This window comes from Papaver somniferum, chromosome 6 (genome assembly GCF_003573695.1).
Source record: "Papaver somniferum cultivar HN1 chromosome 6, ASM357369v1, whole genome shotgun sequence".
Classification (NCBI taxonomy): Eukaryota; Viridiplantae; Streptophyta; class Magnoliopsida; order Ranunculales; family Papaveraceae; genus Papaver; species Papaver somniferum.
Window position 1 is genome coordinate 12,229,850 of NC_039363.1, and position 8,135 is coordinate 12,237,984.

At 37.1% G+C, this 8,135-nt stretch overlaps 1 long non-coding RNA gene across 4 annotated transcripts; it reads left to right on the plus strand.

Moving 5' to 3' along the window:
* Nucleotides 1-3,540: 3,540 nt before the first annotated feature.
* Nucleotides 3,541-7,867, plus strand: LOC113286936. 4 transcript variants are annotated; one of them, XR_003329581.1, is made up of 8 exons: nt 3,541-3,814; nt 3,915-4,025; nt 4,907-5,203; nt 5,337-5,432; nt 6,265-6,340; nt 6,860-7,074; nt 7,172-7,228; nt 7,602-7,867. It is a non-coding gene; the product is annotated as an uncharacterized LOC113286936 (long non-coding RNA). The 4 variants fall into 4 exon arrangements; XR_003329580.1 differs by having other exon boundaries at nt 3,925-4,025; XR_003329583.1 differs by having other exon boundaries at nt 3,925-4,025; nt 5,337-5,428.
* Nucleotides 7,868-8,135: the final 268 nt, after the last annotated feature.

An 8,135-nucleotide genomic window follows, 5' to 3' on the forward strand; every position in this document is an offset into this window, starting at 1 on the left:
GATCACAATCACTCAAATAAAAAATCATATTCAATAATAGTTAAAGGCAAATAATCATATAATTATTGCAAATAAAAAGATAAAATAGAATATATCACTTTTTGTTGGAAAAATAGCTTCCTCTATCGCCTCAGCAATGGAGTTTAGCTCCTCATATTAATCATGATCTCAAAATATGTGTTTGTTTCTTAAAAGAGTGAAAAGTAATAACACAGACTGTTTGCAACAGTGTATTGGTCTTGCAAAACAGCTGTTACAATGGAACTGTTACAGAAAAACTGTTGCTTTGTCGCTGATTTTAAGACCCTAGAATACGACTACCCTGCACAGCTTAATGTTATTCAGCTGTTAAACAACGACACTGTTCTGCGACTGTTTCCTGTACGTCAATGTTCTTCGCGTTCTTCCTCTTCAGCAGCAGCAGCAACAAAAACAGAGTTTGGTAAAACTCTGATTTCTTCTTCTCTGGCTCTCCTTAGGTTCCCAAACTCTCGACACCTCTTCTATATGACCCAAGACATCTATTTATATCAAAAATACCGATTAAATCTCTCCCTAATCTTCCAAAATCTCTTTCCTTCTCTTCACGACCAAGTTGCGTAAATTTCTTGTTTTAGAATTTCTACAGGTGTCTGAGCTTTCCTTTTTATTCTAAACTTTTCCTTAGATAGATACAAATCTTTGGAAAGGTTTACAGCGCTTTAATCTCTCTAAAATTCCCTAAAACAGGTCACACACGTGACTTTTCATATTTTCTGTTGTGAGAAAAATCCGTCGATTGAGCCCAGTCTAATCGATTTAAACACCCATATCAGATTCCTAGACCCATAAGGAGTCTATCCTATGAAAATCAGAGGTTTAATCGACCTCAAACTCCTTTAAATCACGATTGCCAAAACTGTTCTTCACTGCACCTATTTTCCCGCCAAAACCTGGTTTTTGAAATGTTAAAGATGGTTGCCCCTTATCCAGAGTATGGGCGCGATTAACAACTGCCTGGAAATGGGATGCCCCTTAGTAATTAGGTTACCCCTTATCCAAAGTGAGAGTCCGAATAACAAATGTCCTCCGGGTGCTTTCCGACACCTTTTCGAGCCAATTTTTTCCAAAAATGTTTGTTGGCCAAAAATACCTACAAATAAATAAAACACCATAATAAGTACAAAAATGAGCCCTAACAATATATAGAATCGAGACAAATCGGACACAAAAATGTTGCTATCACTCGTGATATGCATTATCCCAGCCTTTACCATGACCAGACTTCGAGGTATCTTTGTCGGATTGAATGACAAGAGCACCCTTGTTTTTGCGAGGTTCGAGGGACTTGGCCTGAGAGGAAGATTTGATGGACTTCGGGCGAGATGAGTTATCTAGCTGAGCCTGAAGGAGTTACACTTTCCTTTATAGATAGTCAATCTCTTCGTTGAAACCAACTACTTTTTTACGAGACTTGCGAAGATCAGTCACAACCCTACGTTTTTTGTTGATCACGCGCTCGTAATCTTCATCCAGTCTCTTATAGGCAGTCGGCGACGAGAAGTGGAGATCCTTCGAGGTAAGGAGGGAATTGTTGACTCGTTGAAGTTCCAGCTTGAGGCGCTCATTGTCATTATGAAGATGGTGATTCAGCTTCTCATTATGAGAACAGTCAATGGACTGACGATCCACTTGCGAAAAAAGAGTTTCGACCTTCTCATTTAAAATTGTGTTCTCAGAAACATAACAGTCATTTTGGGTCACGAGGTTCATGTTCTCGGCACGAATATATTCTAATGAGGCAGATGCTTTGGAGGCACTCGTTCGGCGTTGCATACACCGAGCTTGACGAAATACGAGATAAGAAAATAACAGAAGTAAAGATAAAGTAAAAAATGAATCTGCGAAGTTAGGGAACTTACTTAGAAGATTCTCTATCTTCTGACTTTGCTTGCTGGAGTGCTCCTTCTCCTCTTTGAACTCCTTTTCCAAGGTTTTGATTTGAGCTTCATCCTTCTTGGCTTTCTCGCGGACCAGTCTAATCTCCACGAGGATGGCCATATGTCGATTGACCTCCTGAAAATCAAAGAACCAAAAGTTAGAAGTAAGCCTCAGAGCGATAGGGAGGTCAAACTGAGGAGATACAAGAGATTTACCTGGCACATTAAGGCGGAATGTTACTGGAGAGACAAGTCAGCATCACAGAAGAATCTTGGGAAAGAAAATCGCCGGAGCTAAAGGTCGCTAAGGATTCTAAGGCACAGGACTTAAGAGCTGGATCTTCGCGAGCTTTGTCATAAACCTCCTGAAGAAACTTTATATCAGGATCATAAATGAGATTAGACATCGCTGACGGAGCCGCTTGCTTCTTCGTCTCGCTGACAGAAGGATCCTCAGTGGGCTTCTTGGAGAACTCAACCTTGGGAAGAGCGGAAGGATCAACTACTGAGGGATATACGGTCGTGCGAGAGTGAGAAGATGAAGTCTTGGGAGGAGTAGAGAGGCTTGTAAGAACGACATATTTCGGAACTGCGGTCAAAGCAGCTAGATTCAGGACCTTTCGTTGCCTCTTATGCTCGCTTGAAGAAGGAGCGCAAGTCTGCGAAATAACAAGATTAGCAGGAAGATGGCTAAGAGTTTGAAATAAGCGAGGTAGTAATGATGACGAAGTATAATACCTGAGAGTAAGGTGGAGGAGGAGTAGGGTGGTCACGCCTTTTTTTCCCCTTTGACGATCCCAAGATGGGCTGCTTAACAAGAGGAGTATCATCATACAAGGAGAAAAGGATTAGAGTTGAAGGATATCACGAGAAGAAAATCATAGGCGAGACGGATACCTGTTTGAGATTTGGGTACTTGGTAGTTACAACCATTTCCTTGCCCGTCCTAAGAAAGCCAGCGGCAGACATCACGAACTGAAAGAAAGGAGAACCATGAGAACTAATCAAACTCCGAAACAAGGCGGATTGTAAGGAAGGGAGTCATACCTCGGCTGGCACAGTCCACCGAAGTCTCCAAGGATCACAATCAGCGAGATAACAATGTTTATGAAGAGGGCCTTGGCAAGGAACCCCCTTTTCGTCAAAACCCCAAACAAGTGGGCCGCCCACCACCAAAGGAAACATTGCCCAATCATCATCCTTAGAAAGGCGAAGCTGGGAATCCACATCTAACAAGAGAGCTTTGATCGGAGCCACTACAGTCTTTCGAGCAAGCTCAATGCCCCATTCATGGTGTTCTATCATACTTGTGAACTTCGCCGAATAGTTAGCCATGAAGGAATCCACATTGAAATCGCGAGAATCGAATTCCTAAGCCACTGACACTCGTGGAAAACAAGATTTTTAAGGCTGCTTGGGCTTTGGGAATACGTCTTGCCATGGGCTTCCTTATAAAACGGGCTGCCAATGGTAGTCTTTTTACAATTAAATATGCGGAAAATAAAACTAACTCCCAGTGGTAGACGTTTTAGGAGGGGTAATTTAGTAAATGAAAATATCTGCCAGCTCGATTTATATTAGGACTGCGAGAGTCAGAGGTTTCTGTGAAACAAATATCGAGGCAGCTATGTCCTGTGGATGAAACAACCCGTCCCTTGTTTCTATCGAGTACCGTCATCTTGTGGTCCTATCTTTCTCTCCTCATTTACCTTCAAACCTGCTGAACAAAAATAAATCTACAAACCCTCTCCGGAAACCATCAAAGAACAATCACGATTCTCTATCCGTGATTAGAGAAGAGCAAAGATAAACCCTTGCCTCTTCTGAATCCAGTAAATTAAATCAGTCTATTCTCCTAACAGATCTATTCGAGGTCGTCTTCTTCTTCTTCAAAGGTGAATGATAAACTAAACCCTTAATTTATTTTTCCATTTTCTCGTATTACTTGGTTTATGATTGTGTCAACCATCTAATATCTTTAATTTTAATTTTGAGGGTTTTGTAGTTAAGAACTTATCTTCAATGGGTCGGGTGGTGATATGAATGATGATGATATTATTGGAGGTGATCATGGTGGTTAGTCGTAACATTAAAAAATTATTGAAGGTATATACAGATTATTGCTTCATCTGATTTCAATTTCTCCAGTTAGGGCTTCTGTAGTGTATCTGTTTTTGCTCTTTTAAGGTTTAGATATGTGGATCTGGGTATTTTGATTGATTTTAATTGTCTATAATAATGGATTTTTAAATTTTCATCCCCTTTTCAGTTATGGATTTTCTTGAATGGGTATATTAGGATTTTGGGTGAAATGGTATGTTTGATGTGACAAAACGATATACTAAATGATTATTTGTTTATTTTCTTATGTTGGGTTGGGTTGTAGATCATGAGTTAAACATTTTTAGAACATAGGAAGGAATACAGAAGGGTTGATGCTTGATCTATTAAGAATTCTGGATTTATTGGTTAAATCTTTGGTGTTTTTTATCCAACTTTGACTATGAGGTCGATTATCCTAATAGCTATCACTGAAGAATAGATGGTGATCAACTTTGGAAAACATGTGTCTGTATGTATGATGATGATTTCTAATCTAAAAATAAGAAGAATACTAGCGCAGATTGACCTTAGATTTATACCCTGTGAAGCTTGTGTATTGAGAATATGTTCGCCTGTTTAGATTTTCAATAGACTACTTGTTTGATTAATTTATTGGATGTATGTTGATTGAGTTTACTTGAGATTGGTTATAACACCATATCTAATAGCCTTAGAAATTGTACTACTTTGTGTTGATCATTGTATCCTATCTACAGAGTATATTGTCTTCATGTATTGCATATGTACTGTGAGAAGTTGAAACTATGATATTATGCCGTGCCGTTTATCTTTCACTGAAATTCTGACGTCATATGTTTGCAAAGTTTGAATTTTGAAAGAGGAAACTGGATTTGATTTGTGTTTCTTTGGTTGATTACTTGCAGGGTTGCATGGCCTGCATTAAGCAAAGTCGTCGATAAGATTATTTTTGCAGGATATCTTAATTACTTTCTTTTATCAGTTTTTTGCATTTTCAAATTTCAGTTTTTTCCCTTCTAGGAAGCCCCGATATCCATCAATTTTACATAATAATAATAGTTACTACTCGACTAACAAGATTAAACACCAATCCTGTATCCGGTAGGAGAATAAACCGATAAAAGAGATTTAGAAAAAAAGCGGGAGCATCATTAGTCTTTTGTCATTAATGGTCGAAAGAATTCGCTGGAAATATTTGTCTGGTAAGTATCCAAATTGTCAGTTACAAGTTTGAAAATTGAAAATCCTGACTGCGGATGCTATTTATCATTATTTAGTGACTATGGTCTAATTTTTTATGAAAAATGAAAATGTTTAGCACTTTTGCATCTCCAGGTAGGAGTGGGATCGTTTCTTCTTTGTTACTTACCTGGGTTATCGAAGTTGGTGCTTTTGGAGATTGGGTCAGTGGAGATATGTACAATCGTGTATGTAAGTTCTCTCTGCTTTATGTTATTACTTTATGTCTATGTATTCATTGGAAATTTGCCAATTTGTTAAATCATTGTCCTGGTTTCATTTTAGAATTTGGACAGTAGAGTGCAGTTATAACCTGCCTTGTAATGTTATATGAAATAGCGAACAATGTGCTGGATGGATCTTCCTAGTACTATGTCACGATGGTGATGTTTATGCCTAAGATTCTTTATATTGTGTTCTGTTCATTCTAGACCTGTTTGCAAATGCAAGTTCTTTATTTAATCCAACTGCAAGCGAAAGGCATGTTTCTGGTTTTTGGTATTTTTCTATTGATCTCTGAATTTTCTCTATAATGCATACATCTTAATCACTTTCAACGAGTTTTGAGGACCCTGTTGTTCTCCACGTAGAATTGTATAACCTAATGTTGTTATCCATTTTTGAAAGGAGCAATGTTATACAACAGTAACAGAGCAGTACTACTTTATGTGGTACCTGGTCGCAAAGTTGACGGGTGACCTACTGAGTGACGAAAAGAGAAATTAACATTGTACTATGGTACTTTTTATGTCTGGGATTTTGTTTTTTTAGTTAGCTTCTGAACTTCTGAACTTTTGTGCTCTTTAATATATATTTTTTTCCCAGTTTTTCCATAAGATAAGGGATTCTTGTAACCCTTGAAAAATGAAAGCAGAGTTACTGATTGCTTTTGATATGGATGGAATGAACATATGGAATGCTAAGTAGAATACTATACTAATGTTGGATAAAATAGCTAATATTAATTGCTTTAGTATCTAAGTAACACTTGATAATGGCTTTCGCCGTTTCCTATTAATTACAGTTGGTAGTAGTCCTGTTGGTTTGTCTTGTGCTGGATGGAGCTTGGTTGGGTGGTATCAGCTGTCATGATTATTCAGGTGGTCTGATTCATCTAGTTTTTTCCTATATATATATGTATATATATTAGTTTGTAGTATTTTCTTTTTTGACTTGTATTCTTTCACTAAACCTTTTGAGTTGATGATCTGATTTTTAAGTAGGAAACCATTATAACTTATAAGTTTCTTGCATGTTTAGAGTTTAATGGATCACTTACTGGCTGAAGGGTTGTTCTCAATCTTCATTTTTCTATTGACGAGAAGAACATTGATAAAATTTGAATACTCAGTGGGTTTAGTGTTTTTCTTCGTTTTTCCAAATAGAATACTACTTAGTTTTGTGTATATGAATTTAACTCGCAAATTTTATATTATTGGAGGACTGGTTACAGTATTTGATTGGAATAATGTTAAAAACTAGATCAGAACCTAAGCTAACTTGTTACTCATTTTGATACTTCTATAGTTAAGTATGAACTTCACTTGCTTTTCTTTTATCAATTGTGCCAGCTGTTTCTCCACTTGCATAGCTAACGTTTAGTACTTCGTTGATTGTAGGTCAACAGTCGTTGATGTCAAAACTGGTGGGAGCATAGATAACAAGTATGCATTCAAGGTCTTAGTGCTTATACTTCTAATAAAGTGTGAAGACCCATCTCCTTTGATTAGCGCCCTCGAGATTTTAATCGTAATGAAATGACTTTTCTGAGAAGATGAAGGAACTTGCAATAATACCTTCTACAGTACTGTCGGAAACCCTGTTCCTTAACAAGGTGAGTTTTTCTGTTGCTTAAGTTTGTATAGGCGATTGCATTTGTTCGGTCTCATCCATGGACTGTCAAAGATTTTACTTATGTAAATCCATCGCAGTTAATCAGAGATGTTTTCCCTAATCAGAGATGTTTGCCCAAGTTCATAGGTAACAAGGTACACATTGGCTCCATTAACTTTCTTATGTTTGTGTTAAGAACCTGCACTTCTTATTTCTCCACATAAAAAATCCCCAAGTAGTTGAAACCTCAGAATGAATTAATAATTGGTGGACATTTGACTTGTACACACTTACAGTTGAAACCATTTATGAATCAAGTTTTTCAGAGTATTTAAAGAGTAATCCCTTGTTAGCATAACCTAGCGTCTCTTGTGTTAGTCTTATAAACAATCCTTTTGTATACCACATAGGTCAATCTATGTATGGAGAATGAATTGCACATTATTTTATGTATCATCTCTGAATAGTCCATTCTTGTCATGTTGAAATTAGTTTGTAAACTAATGCCCAAGCCTATTTTTGTTGCAGGCATGCGATTCTGAGTTGTGCGGCTCTGTTCGTCATCAGATAGTTTTATCATTTTTTTGGTTTTCACGTATCTTTAAGAAAACTTAGAACTTGTATTGGCGCTTATTCAGGTTTTGTTTACAATTTTTTGGTGATTCTGAATCCAAGTGTCAACTGAAATCAGCTATAATCAGTGTGATGTAGTATAATGAATTCTCACTTTAATCGAATGGAGAATAATTTTAAATTAAGAATTCGGGTTGTATTTGAATGTAAATTAAATTTTAGTTTCTTGTTTGTTTTATTTGATTCTTGATTCAGCTGGGTCAGTTTTGGGTTCAGCTGAATCAATTATATATTTTTTTAGAAAATATGATCCAGTAAAAGGACTGTGTCTGTTAGTAGTGCCGCTAAGACTGCTGAAGATAGACGTAATTTGAAAAATTATAGTGCTCCCTGGCTCAGTCGTTTTGAGAAATAAGACTACAATATTAGGGCTCCCGTAAGCAATCATATTTTACGATTTTAAGTGTCTTTTTGGCAGACTTTTTATTT